We start from the raw sequence: 22,982 nt of genomic DNA on the forward strand, positions 1-22,982 counted from the left end.
TTCTTCAAATTGTTAAAACAATGAAAATATCAGTAACAACACTGGCATACATTCGATATTAAACGTTCATGTAGTCAATATAAAGCTATATATTTCAAATTTCTCCAAAATTTCTTTGCTACAATACAACCCAATATGTAAGAATATTCAAAATTGTTCCACATTAGCTTGTACAATTTCAGGCACTTATGTAGCAGCATTTTGAAGAATTGTAAACTGTTTTATTAATGATACAAAAATAATAAAAGACATTTGAAGACTTATTATGTGGCAGGTACCACCTATATTAATTCATACAAACCTCACAAGAACACTAAAATATGCGCAATTATTATTCCCATGTTATAAAGGAGGAAAGAAAGAAACAGTTAATTTGAAGGTGAATGTCCATAACTTGCTTAAGGACATACAGTTCAGATCTGAACCCAGGTGGTCTGGTCCAAATCATAAGCCTTTGAGTTATGTTGCTTTTCTGAAAAAAATAAAGGAAAAATTAAGCATCTTAAAATTAACATTAACCAACGTTAAGTGAAGTTACATTTTATGAGACCTTTTCAGATCTTTTCAACAGATCTTTTTCAACGTAAAAGAAAAGAGAAGGTTAATCTTCAATATAGTTTTAATTTTTCAAAAGTAATGTCTGTGGCTCTTTTGAAAGGATATGTTGAGTGCCTCAGTGATGCTGCTTCAAAAACTTTTGCAAAGCAAAGTTATTTAAAATGGTATTTACCAAATTCTTGACTGTACCAAATTGCAGAGTTTTAAGTAAGAAGTGAATATAAGTGCTTTCAGCTAGGTATAGCTTCATTGGATGCTTTTAAGCATCAAGAAAAGAAATTTCACTTCCCAAAACATATATTTTCTTAAGAGTTAAAAGTAATAGTAAAAATGTGTAATGTTTTTATGTGGAGATAAACTAAATTATTGGCAAAATTAATTATGCAATTTATGTATTCAATATATCTTTTATTTTACAATTTGGCAGGAAAAGTGAAAAGAGAGAGAAGATACAACTTTTGAAAAATAAATACTGTGAAAACTAGAAGCTCAATTTTATTTCTGTCATTTAGAAAAGACTTGCTTAATAAAAAAGAAAGAAAGAGAGAGAGAGAGAGAGAGAAAGGCAACTTCTGATATGAAGGGGATCCGATCATATATACCAACATCAGTTTCTAGGTTACACAGGACATCATTGGTGATGTGTTCTTTTAAATGGAGTCTATCCCAACAGTTGACAGATATAATTGTTCTAATACAGTTTTACTGTGAAGCTACTTAGATAATTCTTCAATAAAATGGTAGGCAGGTGTTTGTGTGTTCTGAAAAGAACAGTTAGTTGAATGTTTTATAAAACTGTTAAATAAGGGATAGCAGTGTTTCAATAAGACTTACAAGGAACACAGGTGATCTTTTGAGAATTGTGGACTACTCAGGATTTTTAACTCATACAGAGGATTTTGCAAACCGTATAACTTATAGTAATTAAAAAACTAGCATGTTTAATATAGGTGATTCTCATTTTGTGGAGAAATTCATTAGGATCATATTTTCTATTTGGCATACTTATATAAAATAGTTATCTTCCAGGGAAAATACTTTGACCTATACTTATTAAAATTTATATATGAAAATATAAAATCAAATTAGGAATAATGATAATAAAAATGAGAAACATAATATAAATCTGGGATGGTAAAAATAATGTTTCTAACTCAATTTAAACTGATAATATCAATATTAAATATCCCCCTTTGAAAAGTAAAATCTTAAGGAAAAATACTTTTAATGTATCTGACGCCAGCAGTTACTTCTAGTAATTTTTAGCTAAAGGCTTAGCTTGTTTGTCTTAAAACATTTTGTGTTTAGCTGTTTCTACTACACAAGCATGTCTTAATTATTTGTTTATCTAATATGCTTTTAAACTATGTGTATTACTCCTTAAAAGGATGTCTGCTCCCATTTGTTTGTTAGGTTGATTAAAACTGAGCCTTTCATTTGTTCTCTCTCGGTGAACTACACCTACAGGATATTAGGTAACACAAAAATCATCAAAATCATGATTTGTTACTGTTAAGGTACTTTTCCACATAGAGAAACTGACAGAAATAAAAGAAAGTGCAAGACTATATGTCAGTGGAAGAGTGGTGGAAAGTGGTGTCAAGTGAGGAGAAAAAGATAAAACCAGTAAAAGTGGATATAGGTAGAGAGAGGAGTAAGCCAATGAATAAGAAGAGGGGTACTATAACTTAAATATTGAGCTATGTAGTACATGCGCAATGAGATAGTATCATGAAAGTCATTTGGACACAGTAAAACATTATTACTGCAATTTAGTACATTTCTTTATATATCATAATGTATATTAACAACATAAGTCACACATTCATTCACACACAAATTATTGACCCTGGAACTCAAAGATCTCGATGTTCATAGAAACACGGAAGACAAAATTAATGAGTAAAGGGCAGTTGGGAGTTGGGTGAATTACATAGTCCTCTTAGGCATCTATTTCCCACTTTATAGAGATATAGGTGAAGATATAGTTCACTTTCTCTTAATGCCACTGTTAAAGTGGAGCACAAAACATCACAAACTGTGCGACAAGTGTTGCCCTGGATTGTTTTCATGGGAAAAACTGTCAGCATTATTCCTCTAACATGCTGGTTCTCAAATTGTGCTCCCCAGATCAGCAACATCAGCATTATTCAGGAACTTGGTGGAGAAGCAAAATTTCAGAGTCACTCCAGACATGCTGAGTCACAAGCCTTAGCACAGGGACCCAGCCCTCTGGATTCAAGGAGGCCTCAAGTACAGGCACACCTCAGAGCTGCTGTGAGTTCAGTTCCAGATCGCCACAATAATCCTTTGGCTGGTGGAGGGTCTTCCCTTCATTTTGTAAAAATTGCATCATCTGTGAATCTCAGTTAAGTGCAGCCGAGTCAAAGGAAGTCTGCCTGTGTTTGCAGTGACCACTCAAGTGCGAGAACCACCGCTCTAGAACAGAGCTCTCACATTGGCCTGCTCAGTCAAAGCACCTTGGGAGCTTCTAAAACTATCCACTCTGCACTCCACTTCTGGAGCTCTTTCTTCAGAGTTCTGGGGTACAGCCCAGGCTTCTGTAGGTTTTCAAACCTCCTCAACTGATTTTCATGTGTAGTCAAGTTTGAGAGTCAGTGCCTTAAGAAATTCAGCTTATTTTGTGTGTTTTTTAAATTTCAGAGCAAAACAGGACAGCGTAACTGGCCCCACACTAGCTTTTGTGTACAAGTTCTTTCTTAATCCTTACCTTCATTATTGGCTCTTTTTAAATAATTTATGTTTGCTGTATTGTTCTATTATCATTTATCCCCCTTCTACCCTCTCCCACCTCCGCCCCCCCTCTCCCCTGGCAGTCCCATTGGTAATAAATAGGGCATGATGGTGAGTGGGGCTCAGTCAGAGGGTGCATGTTTTCCTTAAAGGGGGAGCTCTGTCCTGCTCAGTGTCGTTATGAGGTGATATATGCAAAATGTTGCCATATCTTTCCATTTTTTCACTGGAAATCTTTATTTTGATTGAAACCTAATTTTTAAAAATTGACAAATAATAAATTTTTAAGAAAACAACATACTTTGTGACCCAACATCTGTTGGGCCAGGAAATTAAAGTTGTTGGCTAGATTTTATACAGGCCAGAAGTTTGTGACCTCTGCTGTATAATGTGCTAAGAACAGGGCATATAAAGTTTAGTGAGGTTTTCAAGGAACTTATTGTTTTGTGGGAGAGGAACAAATCAATAAATAAAATGATGCATAATAAGTGTTATGATAATCCATGTTCAATTTGATAGTCCTTTCACACTGAGAAATTCCATATCATCAAAGAAACACAAAATGATATTTAGTATGATTTTCTTAGATAGTAAATTGCTATGTTAATATATTTTGTAAAGATTTAAAAAAAAAACAACAAGAATGTAAGCTGAAAGAAAGTCTTTAAAGTACCAACAGGAAATCAGAATATCTTCCTTGGACATTTTGATTAATTAATTTACTCTATAAGAAAAGATAATTAAAATTTGCTAGTTATTTGGCAGGAAAAACTTGATTAAAATGCTTTCTGACTCCTGGATATAGGTTTTTAGTCTTTGAATGCTTAGTGAATCATAAATGAGCTAAGATGAAAAGTGTATTTTTTAACATAATGTATAAAATGTCAGATGTTTTGCCTTTGAATAAAACCAAAGTACTAGGGCACAAAATATAACCCTTGAAAAGCTTCATGTAAGTCCCATTGATTCTAGTTTCTGAGGTTCCCTAGACACGTCTTTATCTTATTTAAGTTGGCATAGGAAAAGTAGAAGGGAGAAAGATTGTTCTATGTGAAATGGGTCAGTCACTTTTCAACTTCTCTGAATTCAGAACCTCAAATTAATTTCTGCCTTCCTTGGGCTATTTCCCACCTGCCTGACACACACACACACACACACACACACACACACACACTCAATAAGGTAATTAATAGTGCTGGAAACTCTTAAAACAATTTGTCTATATTTGCTTTTCTCTTCACTAAAAAGTACACACACAAACATTATTATTAAATTAATTTGGGGGGAAACACTCAAATTTTCATTGTAATCACTAATTTGTGCAGATATTAAAATATTTACATGTGGCCTATGAAAGTATGTCAATAGTTTGCCTAACAAATTTGTTAATCAGTATGTTTATAGGTATACTTGTGATAAGTACATATACATTTGTACAAGATTTCTAGGTTATTTGATTTGTGATATTCATACCAGCAAAGCAGCATTACAATATTTGGATAACAAGTAGCCTTATAATTGAACTAAATATTATGATAGTATTCATGATTGCAGGATTCTGATTCATTTATTCCATAAATACCTTTCAACAACCAACTGCAGCTCTGACCCTTTGCTAGACATTAAAGAGCTCTCTGTTTCTCAACACTCTGAGAGAAGGTGAAGTGTTTCCAAATTCATTTTGTCTGATTTGTGTAATAGCACTTCTTGTATCACACGAATTACAGGTATTTGGGGGCCATTTGTACTTATAGACACAAGAATGTGATTGGGAAGAGAGGAGCTTTCAGAAAGGAAGATCCAGAAAGGAGTTTTAGTCACCTTGAACTTTTTAAAAGCTCTGTCTTCCCAAGAGTTCATGATGACACGTTGGCACATCAGGGACCTTTGCAAGATGCATTAGACTGCTGAGGACCTCCGTACCTCCTTCCTGCAGTTTGTGTATTGCGGGTAATGGATATCAATTGGTATAGTGTAAATGCCACAACCAGAGTGAGCTTTTACTATGCATGAAAATTAGACCCTTACTGGAAGAGTAAAGCTCAAAAGAATTTATTGAAATGATGGGTGACAAAATTAAAATAAAACCTAATATGATGGAGAGGGGAATAGTACCCCAGAGGAAAGGTTTCCAAAAGAAAGGAACTAGAGGGTAAAATAAATAGATAAATAAATATAATGTTTAAAAATAAAATTGATGGCAACCTGCCATAATCATAATTTATTATATAACCTCACCAAAGTTGGGGGATTATTCAAACATTTTCATTGTTTTTATGAATAAAAATGAATCTTCAGGGGAAAAAAGAACAATAACATCTATTTGAGAGAAACTTTTGTGAAGTAATAGTCTGTGAAGAAATACTATACACTTAAAATTCCTGAATGCCATGCATATTAAGCATGTTATATAAATCTTTATGTCCTAATTAGTTTTGTATATTTGCTTATAAATTTTGGTGTATACACATATTTATTTTCCATGCGTATTTGCTCTCCACTTCCACAGATGATTTATTTCTCTGGGGACAGATTGTGCCCACCTCTTCCCAGTAGCACCCACAGCACTGGATTGAGGAAAGGAGGTTTTCTATGAGTGTTGCATAATTGCCTTTATTATACTTACATTTTGAAAAATATCCAGCCTACAATCTCAGTAAAAATGCAAAATTAAAAATGAATTTAGAAAATAATGTGCACACTTAGAAAGTAATGTGCATGTTCCTTTGACATTAAATCATGTAGCACAAATGACCCTCTACCAGGGGTCCTGTGCATTCCCTGGTGATCAAAGGACACATCAGCTGCAACACCCGGTCATACTGGTAGCGTCAAGGACAATGTATTCTAAATTCTAGTTTGTATTTCTTCTGTGACATTCTGCCAGAACACAAATATATAGACACAGATGTACACACATACATGTGCATATATATAGATTTTACAGAATTTAAATAATTCATTCAAATCAATTATTTAAATGACTTAAAAATTCCTTTGTCAAACAGATTAATGGAACCTTGTTATTCAAAAGATAAATCATTTTATATGAAGTGGCAAAGACTTCAAGGGCTAATAAAGGTTTTATGAGATAAACTTTTAATGAATTAATATTTTTGCATGTACTTATTTTCCATATATGTAAATATACACACAAATGCTTACAATGATATTTATATTAACATTTCTGACAGATTTTTAAGTAAGTAGTATTCAGTGTTTAAAATTAAGTATTTGGGGGACCTCTGGTCAAGATGGCAGCATAGGTAAACACGGCTCACCTTCGAATGAAATAACATCAAAATTACAACTAAAATATAGAATGACTATCACTAAGAACCATCAGAAATTGAGTTGAAATCGAGTTGACAACTAGAGAATTAAAGAAACCACATCCATCTGGACTGGTAGGAGGGGCGGAAATGCGGAACAGAATGGTCCCACATCCACGTGTAGTGAATAACTATTTGGGAGGGATATCTCGGGAACAAGGAGTCCTAGCTCCGCACCAGGCCCCAAAGCCCAGGTGCCAGGGAGATAAATTCCCATCACATCTAGCTGCAAAAACTAGTGGAGATTGAGTCGGTGGAGGAAACTCCTGGAGTTCTAAGCAGTTCCTCTTAAGGAACCTACACATGGACTTACTCAGACTCACTCCCTCTGAACTCTAGGACTGGGGTAGCAGGTTGAAAGGCACCAGTGACATACAGGGAGGAACTGAAGTGTCTGTCATCAAGGTGGGAGCTGGGGGACAGCTTTCTCCCAGACAGAAAGGTGGGCAGAGGCCACTGTCCCTTTCTTGAACCCTCTCCTTACAGAGCCATAGAGCTGGCAGGTGGGTGCCATATCTGAGACTCCATCAACATGGCTAACATATTTGCCCTGCCCTGGAGGTCCCCTGAGACTCCATCCCACCCAATTATGGGCCCACCCAAACTGTTAACCATGACTTTTCCATATGAATGGCTGATCTTGGCTTATGCTTCACAACTTCCTAAACCTATCAAACAAGCAACAACTGGCATAAGTAAACCCATAGCCTCTGTACCTCTTGCTAAGTGGCCCCAGGTCCAGCACTAGCAGCCACCCTAGATTCACAGCTTGGCTTCACCAGGAAATCTCCAAAGCCAGCACAAGTAGCAGCCATCTCATATTGATTTATAGCTCATGCAGGATGGGCCCAGGTACAACACAGATGGGAGCAGACCTTGGCCTGCACCACTCGGGAACCCCCCCGACCCCTGCAGCCAGTGGACAGTTACAGACCACGTCACACCACCACCACCCTGCCCCTGCACAGCTGATCCTCCACAGAAGGTGGAGTTTGGTGGTCAGTGGTCACAATCAGTCCATGCAGCTGACTGGCCTGGGTAAATCCTTCCCATTGACCTGCCAACAGCAACCAAGTCTCAAATACAAGAGGATGGTGTACTCAGCCCACAAGAAGTGTGTACCTCAAGTACCCAGCATGGTGATAGGGGATGCCACTGGACCTTATAGGACACCTACCACATTAGGTCATACTACCAAGACAGGGAGTCAAAACAGCTCAACCTTATACATAGAAACAAAAACAGGGAGGCTGCCAAAATGAAATAATAAAGAAATATGGCCCAAATGAAAGAACAAATCAAAACTCCAGGAAAAGAACTAAACAAAATGGAGATAAGCAATCTATCAGAAACACAATTCAAAACACTGGTTATAAGGATGCTCAAGGAGCTTAGTGAGGACCTCAGCAGCATAAAAAAGATCCAGTCAGAAACAAAGGATACACTCATTGAAATAAAGAACAATTTACAGGGAAACAACAGTAGAGTGGATGAAGCCAAGATTCAAATCAATAATTTAAAACATAAGAAAGCAAAAAACAACCAATCGGAACAACAAGAAGGGAACAAGAATCCAAAAAAATTGAGGATAGTGTAAGCAGTCTCTGGGACAACTTCAAGTGTTCCAACATTAACATCATAGGGGTGCCAGAAGGAGAAGGGAAAGAGCAAGAAATTGAAAATCTATTTGAAAAAAAAAATGAAAGAAAACTTCCTTAGTTTGGTGAAAGAAATAGACATGCAAGTCCAGAAAGCACATAGTCCCCTAAACAAGATGGATGCAAAGAGGCCCACACCAAGATACATCATAATTAAAATGCCAAAGGTTAAAGATAAAGAAAGAATCTTAAAAGCAGCAAGAGAAAAGAAGTTAGTTACCTCCTGTGGAGTTCCCATAAGACTGTCAGCTGACTTCTCAAAAGAAACTTTGCAGGCTAGAAGGGTTGGGGAGAAATATTCAAAGTCACACAAAGCAGGGACCTACAGTCAAGATTGCTCTATCCAGCAAAGCTATCATTTAGAATTGAAGAGCAGATAAAGAGCTTCCCAGATAAGAAAAAAACTAAAGGAGTTCATCATCACCAAGCCATTATTATATGAAATGTTAAAGGGGCTTAAGAAAAAAAATCAAATCTATGAACCATAAAATGGCAATAAATACATATCTATTTACAATTGAATCTTAAAAAAAAACCCCACAACAATCTAAGCCAACAAGAAGAACAGAGACAGAATCATGGATACGGAGAGGATTTTGATGGCTGACAGATGGGAAGGGGTGAGGGGTATGTGTGAACAGGTGAGTGGATTAAGAGGTAAAAATATGTAGTTATAGAATAGCCATGGGGATGTAAAGCACAGTGTAGGAAATGGAGTAGCCAAAGAATTTATACGCATGACACATAGACATGAACAATGGTGTGGGGTTTGCCTGGTAGAGTCATGGGTGATTGGTAGAGGGGGATAAAAGGGGAAGAACTAGGACAACTGTAACAGCATAATCAAAAATATGATTAAAATAAAAATATTGAAATTTAAAAATAAAAAAAAGTTAAGTAATTTGCCCTGTGGCTCAGCGGATTGAGCACGGGCCTGTGAACCAAAATGTCACCAGTTTGATTTCCAGTCAGGGCACATGCCTGGGTTGTGGCACAGGTTCCCAGTTGGGAGCATGTAAGAGGCAACCCCTTGACTTTTCTCTCCCTCTCTTTCTCCCTCTACTCCTCTCTCTCTGAAAATAAATAAGTAAAATCTAAAAAAAAAAGCATAAATAAAATTAAATATTTTTATGGGTTTGATTTTTAGGAGCTGATGGGTTATAATTCACCAAGCGAGTAGAAAGAGGTTTCAAGAACAGTGTTGTAAATATTGTTATTTGTGTAATGTGACAAAATAAACTTTTTTGTTTATAATTTAAATGAATCCATAATAATTAGTCCTGAACAATTTTATGTATGTTATTTTCTATGATTTGAAATGTATTTACCACTCAAGTCTTTTTTTCTATGTAGTTCCTAATTAGAAAGATATTTTGTTGTAGAAAATTACAGTGAGCTAGTATTTTTATAACAAGACCTTAAGACCCTGGGAAAAATTTTAAGGATTTTTATGGTGCGCAGTACACATTCTTTAGCTAAATTTTGGCATAGTTTCAAATTGAGACTCCAGTGAAATTCAATTGGTTTATTTATAATTAAAAACAAGGAAATCATAATAACAAAAATATATAATGTATAGCACTCGTGTTTATAATAGAAACATCCATAAAGAAAGAAACATGTTCTAACTTTTCTCATTACTCCAAAGGGAATTGCATCTTTAATCACACAAAGCACAACTGCTTTCTAATTTTGTTTAAAGTGCTTCAGTACTTACAAAAACCAGATCAGGTTATTGTAAATCTAGAGCAAATTAGAATCATTGGCCTCTGCTCAGCTCTATGTAAGGGTTCTATGTAAATCATAAATTTAATGACATACTAAGACACACATCTGTTTCAGTTTTGTAGAAGTTAATAATCTAACTACAGAGTATTTAAACACTTCTTTCATTAACTGGAAAATTGTAGCAAAGATAGACTTCCCTCAGTTATAAGGTGCGATATTTTACCTCCAAATTTTGATAAGCTATAAATATACTTAAGTAGTTAAAGATGGTTTTATAAATATTCAATCTAGTATCTATTTTTGACATTATATGATTTCCCACATATAGAAGAAATATCCAATATAAACAAATAGGTCAGTATTATCATCTCATATCTATACCTGCATGAAATATTTTGACTTATATATATCATATTTAAAATCATTTTGCAATAGGACCCTGGAGACAAACTAAATATTTATTTATCATATGTAATGACAAAATTCATCTTTTAAAAAATATTTTTCAGGTTCCTTCTTTGATTATGTGTATCTTTATTTTTAAATGATAGTCTTCTGGAGGTCCATATTGTGTTAAAACAGTTTATATTCTTGGATTCCTCAAACATGTACATTTTATGGCTAAAATTCTTACTCAAATTTTCTCTAATTTTATTTTAACAAACTACAAGTATTCTTCATATTATTTATGTGACCTCTTTCTTTGAGACATGCCACTTCACATATAGCATTAACCCCGTATTATAATAAATGTTTCCATTATCATTAGATAATAAACAGGAAATTAGTTTTTCTTGCAGCGTATTCTACATTGTCTGAGCAATGAAATATACATGGTTTGAATTTGGGTCATTAATTCAGGTAGTAAGGACATAGTACTAATTAAATTGCTGTCATAAATTACATTCCCATAATGAAGGGGAGCATTCTTTTACTTTTAATGCACTAATAATCCTTTGTAGTTATATTGTAGATATGTGATTTTGGTAACCAGAACAATTGGGTAAGAGTGTGGATGATTTGGTACAACACATCTCCATCACTGAAACAAAACATTCACAGAATATATTATCCAGGGGATGGTTTGGCAACTTCTGTCTAATGTAGAATAGCTGGAGATGTTATTAACATGTTTCTATTTTTTTAACCTAAAACAACTTTTTTCCTTATGTATTGCTCAATAAAACCTTATCATTACCAAATCATTTTAGTACTCCTTTGAGATATAAATGACATTTTAGTAGAATTCTAAATTTGGATGGTAATTTTCAAGAAAATGGACTCTTTTCTACTGTACTTGTACTTATCACAAAAATATATCACTATTACATCATTGTTTGGTCTAGGACCTACGTGATTGATTTCATAGTAACCTTAAGAATGCACTGTATAAAGGGCTGCAATAAGTTGAAAACTAAATTATAAAGATTTAAATTATTCTTGGAAATAGAGGTAGCAACATTTTATTATCTTATCAAGAAACCAGAAGAGATAGGTTTAGAAGAAAAATCTTTGCAAATTGCTGTTCTTTTCACATGCTCAAATTTATTTTTACTAAAATATAGAGAACAAATAAAGCCCTTTTAAAATTAAAGCATATAAGTGGAGTTAAAAAATAACATATTAATTATAGAACAAAAGAATGAAAAATGTTAGTAACACCTAATAATATATAATCCAAGAGAGAACCAAATTCAAGGTGAAACATCTCATGTTCCAATGTTAGACTATAAATATTTTCAAAACTGAAACAAGATAATTTGTGTGTTCAGATCATATATGACAATTACTACTTGATGCTGCAGCATTAAGAAAACTTTATGCATTGTAATATGAAAATATTAGAAGTGTTATATAATTGTATCTTTGACTTACTTTTGAAACCTCAAAGGGGGCATTTGTGAGTTTGTTTCCTGATTCTTAAAAGCCTTTACAAGTTTTCCTGTACTACAATGAACTATGACATAAACAATCAAAGTCATATTCTCAGAGGCAATAAAAATTCAATTTGGACTTCTGTGAAGTTGCTGTTTAGTTAACTTTGAGGGTTCAGATTCAATAGAGTGGAGTTACCTCCACTATTATTCATTGGTTTGCTTTTGTTCACACCCAAGCTATGCTTGATCAACAACTGCCCATTCAAATGTATTATATTTAAAACTAAGAGTTGTGATCTTAGGTAACTCTTCATTTAACTTTAAATTTTTTTTCAAAAAAATAGATATTTCATCTGTATTGTTGGCAGAGGTCTGCACATATTAAAAGGGAGGCCTATTTTTAAATGACATACTTTAATTAAAAAAGCACTTGATTATGAGTATTCGTGATGAACAAAATAATCAGTATAAAAAAGTTACAGACAGTATTTTAATAAAACGAGTGTTATTATAATTATATTTCATGGTTTGACAGAAACATTGATAAAAGATGATCTGTAAGACCCAGTTACAGAAAATCCTCAAGGTGTAAAGATTACAGGAGTTAAGGGAACGATCTACGGAAAAGAATGACAGACTCGGAGGTGTGTAAGACTCTGTGCAGCAATGATTATGAGGGCCTTCAAAAAAGTTTGCTTACTTTTTAGTATCATGATGATAAAGGCATAAAATTTTATAATCCTTTATACGTGGTTATACCTACATAAACACTAAGTGCACAGAAAGAGTCACGCTACCAGTGGTATTGCTCAGTGTTTTTAAAAAGTATTAATCACAAAATGATAGGTACTTAAGCATATATATATGATTATAGACTTCTAAGTAATATCATTAATCACAGTATACCATAATCATTTTTATAATATAGTTTAAAGTGTCATTACTTTTGAAGTCTGCATCTCTGCATTTTAGATAGAGTTTGGCCTTCTTGGACAAAGATTTAGCCTGAAGAGAGCCAGGAGAATAGTTAAAAACTTATTGACTTTGCCAAATGCTTTCATATGTTTCTGCGCTCATGGAAAATGAGTTTTGATATTTTTTCAGCCTATATGTATGGCAAAGCTCAATGAAAAACAAAGCTAGCAACTTTCAACCAGTTCTAGTTAAGTTTGGTATTCACATATTGCTTTGATCTTCTCTAGAGGTTTCAAATATTTTCTAGAGTAGGCAAAACTAGTTTCAGCACTAAGCATCATTGAACAGTAACAATGAAGAAGAGGAAATGTTAAGTTTAGGATGAAATCTAGCTAATTTTATTTCTATTTCTGTATCAGAAGCTAGAACAGTTTCACATGTTTTTTGTTTGTTTGTTTTAGTTTGGAGCCCTCACAGAGCTCTCATCATGGGCAAAAACATGTTCCCTATAATGAATACAACCAACCTCACTGATAGTTCCAACTGTGTAGCTCAAACTTCACACAATGTTTGAGCCACTATCAAGTCTAGGATCTTCAGCTCACCCCACCCCACTCCACCCCACCTCCATGCCAGAGCGGGACAGTGAAAAAGTTACTGGTACTCACTGTGTTCTATGGAAATAATAGTTACAATATTTTGTAACCAAGTCCACTTTCATACTTCCTCAGATTGTTCAATTTGGCACCCCAACTACTCTTATTCGTGCATGTATTTGACAAGTCCTTTATCACTTCCCTCTAAAACAAAAATTCTTGGATGGTACATAACTTTAAAAATTAGCGTAATTTCTGTATCAGAAATATGTGGACCCAATGAATAAAATAATCTTCAGTTCCTTTAAGTTGCTTAAATTAAAAACATGAGTTACTGCAGTTGGAAAAAACATGTATGGTTAAAATGTTTGAAGGCCATCAATCTCTCTAACCACATAAGCTAATGAGTTCCTTCTGTTTTCTTTGAATGAAATCACCATGAGTGGTTGGATGTTGATTTAACATAAAACAAATGGAAATGGGTGTTTCCTTTGTCCTTTGTAGAATTTATTTTTAAAAAATAATTAGCAAGTATTATGAATACGTAAATGATTTTGCCATCACTTAAATAGTAATATAGTTTGAGTAGTTAAACTGATTGCATTGTAGGGAATGCATAACATACTCCAACTGCCCTTAACTTGATAACATCTGCAGACATTGTTAAGCTTCTCATTTCATTTTTTCTACCATAACACCTGTACTGTTATAAATTATGTTTTGAATTGTCATAAAATATCAGGCAAATTATATTTTTTGGATGTGTGTGTGTATCATTTAAGTGATCCTTTGTAATGGCAGGTTTGTGGCTAACAGCTTAATCTTGAATATATCAATGCAATTAAAAGCTCTGTTTCAATTCTTCCTTGTGGGTACAAAGAAGGTTGAAGTATTATTATGTGTAAAGTACAAGGAAAGAATTAAAAATTCTTTAATATTTAAAACATTATTCTAGAGAAGGAATATACTTCGATGTAACTTTAAAAACACAGCAAGCTTATTACATTCTTAGAAAAAAGTGTTGAACCCTTTGAACTCTATAAAATACACATCCTATTGAATTGAAATTAAAAACTTGTATGAGACATTTTCCACTCCCTATAGTTTTAACACACTTCTGACAACTTCTTCCCCCTCCCATACATCCTTCTTTTTTTGTGATGCAGTCTCTTTAGAAACACAGTAGAGAGTGACTCATTCATCCACTATGCATCCAGAGCATCAAAAATATCAGACCTGTGAAATGTAGACAGTGGGTTCTTCCAGAGATTCTTTCTGAGAGAGTTAAATAAATAAGTAAATAAGCCAGCATATGGCCAGCTTAATTCAGGCAAAAATTACTATTGATTACTTACTAAGCTCACTAAATAAAAACTTCAGACCAAGTTTTGCTTCCCAAAAGAAAACAGGATTAGACTGATCTATGCACTCATTGGGGCTTCTTGTGAATCATACCCAGATGAGTGAGAAACCTTCAAAGATAAACAAAAGAAAGAGCTAAAATCTTTCGAGAAATACAAATTATTATTAGTTTGACATATTTTGGTTTACAATCTTGAATAAGTTAATTTTAAACTCCAAAGGATACCATGATATAAATGACCTGAGGTTTGAGAATACTCTATTTCTGCCTTTTGTTCAACTAAAGTAGCCTGATTTAATTTTCCTAGGTAGATCTGTTGTTGTAGACATTTTGACAGATGTAAAAACTTAAGGTACATAGTAAGGTTTCATACGAGCTCTGCAAAACTGTTTTTTCAGATGAGTTTATAAAGATATAAACTATAACATTTCAATTACATTATCTAAAAAATTCCAAATGGAAGTGTTTATGTAGTTTATAGCACAAGTGCTCCGAGTGTTTCCTCTTACCTTTTGGGAAGGTGTGAATGTTAAAACATTAATACATTAAGTAGAAAGAAATTTGATCATCAAGGATTCTCATTTTAAATTGAGAATTATAATGAATCAACCAAAAGAGCATTTTTCAGTTATTTGCACTTAAGTACTTTTAACCTGCAATTTTTTACAAGAACAAACTTGGCAAGTAGCTGGATTTACTTTAGTACTGGAAGTATCTGGCTTTGTGACAAAATACTGATAGGTATTTAGAGCCTTCATGTTTTTTGAACAATCTGCTGTTGACATTTTAATAACATTGTTGTTTGAAATGATTTCTGAAGTATGATGACTGCAACATACCCGCATCAACAAAAAGTACATATTGTTTCTGAAAGCAAAGAAGCTCAAGTTTCGTCTTATTTACTATAGATTTAAATCTCGGAGAATCAGTTTTTCTTGAAAACCAATGCAAACGTGCTTTTTGTATTAGTATAATCAGTGACTTAGAAATACATCTGAAAATTGAGTCATTTTCAGCTTAGACATTTTGTAATAAAAAAAAAAAAAGTCCAGGTCTGATTTTCCTAGGATGCACAGGACACTTAACTGGCTTTTAAACATTTTTCAAGCATGATTTCCCCGTCGTGGTCTGTTCTCTTCACCTTGGATGCATCGTTGGCGCTGCCTGGCTGCTTGCTGACACTTCCAGCAGAATGTGCAAGGAAGTGTGGTCAAAGGACAAGAGCAAAATCAGTTTCAATGTTAGGAAATCAGGGAAACAGACCTAAGAACCCGTTCAATGCACTTGCGAGTACAGAGCCTTGTAGTCTCCTTTCCTTTCTTTGCTTATCCTGGTGAGTTTAATCAAAAACAAACAAAACGCTCTTGTGAAATATAGTCAATAAAGTCCAAGTTTGGTTAGCTCTCTGTAACTACAAAGAAAAAGTCATCGCAATTTAAAAAAATGTAACTTTCATTAACGAGCGCGCCGGAAATCTCAGGTATCAAAGACATTAAACCCTGGAGCGTCCCCCGCGCGCCGCAGCCGGACGGAGGCAGCCGCGGCAAACAGACGTTCTTTCTCCTCGGAGCAGTCACACAAAAGGAGGGCTGCGGAAACTAAAAGTTTCGGGGCCTCCGGCTCGCTGCGTGGAGAAAAGAGAAAACCTGGAGACGGGGTGGGTAACAGACGCATCTTGGGCGCCTCTTCCAAGTGCAAGCAAGGAGAAAGCTCCTGGGCCTGGAGGGAAGAGGGGAGGGGGTGGTGAGCCGCAGGCCAGCCCCCTCCGTCCCGCCTCCGTGGCCGGAGCGCCTCGTTCTGCCGCGGTCTCCCGAATACCCTTCACCCCGTTCCAGAAATAAAATAAATGTTTAAATTTCAAGTGCGTGTGTGTGGACAGGATGGAGAGCGCGCGTCGGCGGAGCGCGCGGAGGACCGGGCGCGCAGTGAGTGGAATTGGGGGGGTGGGGGTAGGGGTTGGATGGGTGTGTTGATGGGGTGGGGGAGGCTGAATGCGGAGCCGCGGGACCGAGGTGCGGGCCTGGGGGTGTGCTGAGCCGAAGGGGAGGGGCGCTAGCCGCCGCAGGCCGCCTCCGGGGCGCGTTCCGTGGCTGTGTGCGCGCGTCCCTCGCCTCCGCCGCCCGGACAGCCCTGCGGCTGCCCCGCCGCCGGCGGAGCCGGGGCCAGCCTGGGCCAGCCTGTCCTCGGGCTGCTGCCTGGCCACTGCCCTCCGAACAGCTCGAGCTCGTAAGTGTCCCCTTTCGCTCCCCTCCCCCTGCTCGGGCGCACCGCCGTCGCAGCTGCTCAAATGGAGTGGAAAATGGCCATTGGGCGGCAATGAGTTATAGATTATCTGCTCCACGTTTTGTACTTAGCTGCCTGTAATCTTCTTTTGAGTTTGCCTGAACCCCTTGCTGGAAAAAAACAGGAGGGAGAGATTTGTCCTTCGCCGCTGTACACGCTAGTATGTTTATATGATTAGCCGAACTGGGGGGGGGGGCGGTATGGGGGGGTTTGGGGTGGAGGAGGAGGCTGGAGGTGACTCCAGTTCAGACCTCGCCGTGAGTCTGTGTCAGGACTTCGCACTCCCCCGTCTCTCTCCCTCTCTCTCCCTCTCTCCCTCGCACTCTCTCTCCGCTCTCACACACGCAGAGGTGCAGGAGCGAAATCGGGAGCTTACCGGAGAATTCCTTGGGATTGTTGAGGGGCATCTCCCCTCCGTGGGTGTGCGTGACGTGGCTCTTCCGTGCACCTCCCTGTTTCCCCGAGCCCGAGTTCTCGCCTCCAGCCTTTCGTGGGGCAGCGGCCACTGCTCAGCTTCGGCCCCGAGACCTGCAGTGCGAGGACGGGCCGCCGCTGCCTCCCGTCCCAGGCCGCAGGGTCTGCGCCCGGGATGTCAGTCGGGCCGGGGCGGACGGCGGGCGGCGAGGGGCTTCGCCGGACTAACTGAGTTGGCCGCGCGCCGCCGGCGTCTGCCCGCCCCTCCCGCGGCTGCTGCTCCTGGGGGACTCCCAAGTCTGCGCACCTCTGTCGGGCTTTTGCCTGCGCCACTCCTTTCGCTCCGATTCCCGAATTTTTTATTTTTCCGAGGGAGCGCGCGATCGGGGGGCGGGGGGTGTGCGTGTGTGCCAAAGATCCCTCTCGCGGAGCAGCGTGTGCGAAACTGCGGGAAAATGTTGACCTAACCCCTGGAGCCGCCCGGCGCTGGCTGCTTGGTTGGAGGAGGTGGCAGCGGCGGCCGAGCAGGAGGACGCGCCGAGCCGCGGTGCTGCTTCCGCGCGGACCCCGTGGGTGGCGACCCGCTCGCCGCCGGCTGCAGTCCGGGCCGGCCGGGGTCGCCGCTGCGCTCCGCGCCTCTCCCCGCGCGGCCCCTGCACCAGACGGTTCGCCCCCGGAGCGCGCTCGCAGACCGAGGTAAGAGCCGCGGGAGCGAACAATGTGCCTCTGTGCCGGGCTTCGGAAACCTGTTTGCTTCGCGCTCCTTCCCAGGGGTGGTTGCGGGAGGTAGGGGGACTCGCGGGTGAGTTGGGGCTCCGCTGTTTGTTTATGTTTTGCCGGGCCGTGGGGGTGACCCGCGCTCGCTCGGGCCGCTCCCCCTCCCCCTTCTCCCCACCTCCTGTCCTCTAAAATCGATACGCAGAACTCCCAGTCGGTCCAGCCTGCTTCTCTCTTTCTGGGGGAGCTGTAGTAACGTTCTCGAGGCTTCAGTCTAGTTGCAGGGGGCGCCGAGGGAGAGGAGAGTAGGATTGCGTTGTGCATATTTTGATTTTTGGGAAGCCTGCGTCGAAAGGTTCCCGTTCACCTTTTTTCACAGTGCGTCTGGGGAATGGGGATACGAGGCCGCCCTCGGGAGCGCTGCTGAGCTCGCGGTGCGAGGCCCTGCCCCCCGCCGCCCCGCCGGGCTGCAGAACGGTCCGGGTCTGCAAGTGGAGCGGGGAGGCCGGGCTCTGGGAGCGAGTTCAGGGGAAGTGGACGGTGGGGGAGGGCTGGCCTGACTTGTCTTGGATTGTTGTTTCTTCTTGTCGGCGGTTAGGTGGTGCGGAGAGGCAAGGATGACAGCAAAGCGCAGCCAGATGTGGCCGGGCTGGCAACGATTAGGAACGGCCGGGCGGGGCGGGAGGGTGGCGGGGCCGGGCACCCGTGGGCCCTGGGGTGGGCAGAGAGCCTCCCGGACCCGCAGTGAGAGGGCAGCAGCGGGCCGCGCTGGGCCTGCGGGAGAAGTTACAAGGCTGTGGGCTCCTGGGGAGGATTTGCGACTGAGTGCCTCGGAAAGCCTGGTTGGTAAGAGGGGGTACCGGGTGGGGAGCGGCTGGGAGAAAAAAGTGTGGCAGGAGCGAGAGGAAAGGGGAGACCCCCGGGGCTAACCGAGCGTGGGCTTCTTGATTGGCTGGGGCGAGCGGACCCTCTGGTGGAGAGGCAAGGGCCAGCGAAGGACGAAAGCGTCCCAGCACTGGGAAAGGCACTCTTGCAAGACTCCTTCGTTTGGGATCACCAAACTTTGTTCTTTCAACCGAACTACGGGGCTTGGGATAGGGAAAAATCTCTGGAAGCTTTACTTTGTGCCGAAGAGTCGCCGAACAGAGACCAAGGGACGTGTGTCTTTCGCATGTATTTTAATCCTTGTTCACACTGTGCTCTAAAGGCACAGTTGGAGGGACAAGTCCTCCCGTGTCCGTCTTCTTTCCCATCTTCGATGGACTCCACCCCCCTCATCCTTTGCCCCTTTCCCGGCCCCCTTATTGTTGTCTCGAATTCAGACCGAGGAAATGCTTTCCTCCTGTTTCTTGAAAGGTGTCAGGCTGCTTAGCAGCTTCTCCAAGCAGCCTGGGAGCGTCTGAGCCGCAGCCACCTACCATCTGGTTCCCGTTACAAAGGCCAGGTTCTGAGGCGCTGTTCTCGCTCCCATCCCAAATTTCCAAATTTTCTTCTGCAGTCTTTACACTGTGTGCCCTTCTCTTTTCTCCTTTCCAGAGGCGTAGCTTTAACGGACGTGGTTGGTCCATTCATTTCCTTGTCAGTGTTTGTGTCTGGAACGGGCCCCACCGAGTGTGCTCTTTGCTCAACTCGAGTTGCACAATGAAGAAAAGTCACATCCGTTTGGTAAATAATTGCCTGTTGGGATGTCTCTTACTAAATCAGGTTTGATCTTGGGCGAACCTTCAAAGATGGGCACGAAGGAGGCCATATGCATCCATAGCAGAAAATAGATTGGTTTGAGTGGTGTCTTTGGCAACATTCCAAGTTGTGATGGGACTCTTGACCTAGGTAAAAGGTAACTTTGTAACTTTACATTTAGTATCTTCCTAATATTTGAGAAACCCTGTATAAAGAAAATCTACTTCTGTTCAGGTGTGTTATGGAACTTTTTGCTGTCCCTTCCTCCACCCTCCCAGAAATTTATGCATGATAGAGAGAATACTGCAGAACAACTGTTCTGTTGTTTAGTTTCTTCAGACATTCCGATTCTCTCCTTTTGTTGCTTGCCTCCAAAAGAGGTGCCATTTCACATCATTCTGCACAAATTGTTTGAATTAATGCAAGTGTGAATTCTTACCGTTTGAAGGGGACTATTAGCATATCAAAGGTTTCTTAGCTTCAGCTCAATTGAGAAAACTTCAGCCTGTCTTCCATTTGCTTCCAAGCGGGGCCCAAAGGGCAATGAGAATTGTAAAGGGTGAAAATAGGGAGGTGGATTCAGGCTGTGTTTCTGAACTTTTACTGTTTTGTAATTATGTGAGCGAAAAACATTGTCTATTGCTGTGGAGCCCTTGCAAATGGCAAGACAATTATTTTCTATTGATAAATGGTTTGTTCCTAGAAAAAGAGTGACCTTTTATTTTATGATAGTCACTGTTGCCTGTCTTTTTGGGGTCCCTTCAGTGGAGGAGAAAGCTTTTCCTTTTAACTTAATACTTTTCTAGGGCCTATACTTTTTTGTTATATTAATGAAATGGGAAGAGAAAAGCTTTTTATCAATCTATAAAATCATAGAAATATTGTGGTAAAAGCACATTCATTTTTCACCTAGAAAACTTTGTTTTAAATACACTTGCTAAATTAATAGGAAAAAAATCAATGGAGGATTTCGAATGTTAAAACTCAACAGGAACTTTGTTACGCAATTTTGTTGCAAGTGTAAGTTTGAAGAAGGATTCTAAATGACATGCAATTTTTTTGTGAATTGTATTTAGAGAATTCTGTTTGAATATAATTTGTCTCAAATTTTGCATTTTATCAAGCAGTAAATGCTAGAATTTAGCTTAAAGTTGGTTTATTTTTTTTACTATTTATAGTGTATCTGCTAATGGTTTTTTATATTTGCGGAAATATTCATTCTTTGGATTTCTTCTAACAACTCAGTATCCATGAGTGAAGAAACAAGAACAAGTACTTGGGTCATTTGGGTCATTTTATGGTGAGCATATGGGTGAAGAGAGAACATTTTTCTTCCACTTTTGGGGAAGTATTGATTTTATTTATTTAGCTTTAATTTTCTAAAGCCTGGTTAAAGATGAAAATGAATCCGAAGGAAGGTTTTGAAATTTGTAAGTTCATATTTTTTTGTATTTTTACCTTTGATGGTTGGTTGATTTTAAACGTGAATTGATATCCCTTAATTGGAGGAGAGATTTTTTTTTAAATTAATATGCAGATCTTCTTGTTATTTCAATAATGAAAATTTACTCTAATAAACATTTGGAAGTAAAAAAATGTTAATTGCCTAACATTTTTGGGCTTCAGCTTAATAGAATGAGAATTTTTTTCAGATTAAGATTTTTTTTAAGTGGCATTCAAATTGTACTCTGAAATCATTTTATGGTAGTTTATCTGATTCTTTCAGTTGTCTAAAAAGTACTTTCGAGGTAAAAAAAAAAGTGCTACATTGATGTAATTGCTCTTGCACTTAAGTTTCTGTTTAACTAGTTTGCTTTGAATGTAGAGTGCTATAAAGAAAACACATTATCTTTCAGAGCTATTAGTGATAATCTAAAAATTGTCTTGAAAACATGGCTCTTCATTTTACATCATGGTGATCCTGCATTCATCAAAACTCTAAAGGTGTGAAATGCATTGAAAAGAAGACTTTTCAACATTTAGATGACAAAATTGGACTACTTAGAGAAAAATTAATGTGTTGTAGAAGCACTCCAGCTGCCATTTTCAATCACTGTGGGTTACTGTGTGTTGGCAACAGAACACAAATTTAGAAATGCAGATAGCCCTGGGAGCAGGTAGTTGGAGAAATCAGAATATTGAATCGTGGGGTAGAGCAAACCAAATACTTCAGGTTTTGACTCGAGAATTTCTAATAAATTTATTTTTTTTCCAGGCTCTGACTCCCTGCTTTATTAATGGACTAACATCAAAGCAGACAACAAAACTTCCAAATGTTATAAAAACTAATATAAACATACAGATCTCACATGGAGTACTACAAGTCTTAATTTAAGACAAGCAGTTGGAGTTTTTATTGCTGTAATTTTCACAATCAGCAGAAACGTTAACACCAAGCTTCTGGGTGTTTCCTTTCTTAAAATTAGCACGAGGAGAGCTTTAAAACCAAGGTTTACTTAGGTTTAGATCTCTATTTGAATAATTATTGAAGCTTTCTGTGTTCTATTAAAAATTTTAAAATATTTTAATGTCTTAAGTAATACAGGAATATGTGAACTAAGACTGAGATTTTGGGAAGGTCAGCAAGTAATTAAAAGTCTGTACACCATAGAAATAAAATGTTACCGCTCCATTTTCTATCAAAAATACTTACTTGACTTGACATTAGTAAATAAATGCTCAAATGACACAATTTATTGACAGGTCTAATATGAGATGAAAAGAGCATTGCAGTTTATTTTAAGATATGCGCTAAACACACTTGTCCCTACCTGACAGAAATCTGTTTTAATTTTAATAAAAATCCATACCACTTGCCAAATTGCTGATGTTTATTTAATAAGGGTGCAGATCAGTTGTTCTTAGACTAGGCATGAAATACAGTTTTGGAAATTTGAAGAATTTACTGTCATATGGTATTGCTATTTTTATAAAAAGTTCTTCAAAAGACGGTGCCCTTTGCCTCTGGATGCTCACTGTATCGGATTGTGTGTCTTGAGGGAAAGGTACATGTTTAATATCTACCTGCTTTTCTGCAGAAAAGGTTCATGTAGAATAAAAAGGGAATTATTTCCAAGCTAGTAAATTTACATAATTACAAAAAAGTG

General features: G+C 38.5%; 1 protein-coding gene across 21 annotated transcripts in view; it reads left to right on the forward strand.

The window, feature by feature from the left end:
• ADGRL2 (adhesion G protein-coupled receptor L2) overlaps positions 1 to 22,982 on the forward strand; it is a 259,736-nt gene that overhangs the window by 64,758 nt on the left and 171,996 nt on the right. For 5 of the 21 annotated variants that reach the window (XR_008426325.1, XR_011650979.1, XM_024565379.4 and 2 more), the window contains exon 1: positions 17,371 to 18,174. The exons of 1 other annotated variant lie outside the window; for it this stretch is intronic. The gene's annotated coding sequence lies outside the window, so the exon portion shown is untranslated. Of the gene's footprint in view, positions 1 to 16,300; positions 16,439 to 16,463; positions 16,707 to 16,867; positions 17,008 to 17,370; positions 18,175 to 19,001; positions 19,042 to 22,982 lie in introns of those variants that run through there. 15 more of the 21 variants (XR_008426326.1, XM_053920011.2, XM_045199423.3 and 12 more) reach the window with 8 other exon arrangements.

This window comes from Desmodus rotundus, chromosome 3 (genome assembly GCF_022682495.2).
Source record: "Desmodus rotundus isolate HL8 chromosome 3, HLdesRot8A.1, whole genome shotgun sequence".
In the NCBI taxonomy this organism is placed as follows: Eukaryota; Metazoa; Chordata; class Mammalia; order Chiroptera; family Phyllostomidae; genus Desmodus; species Desmodus rotundus.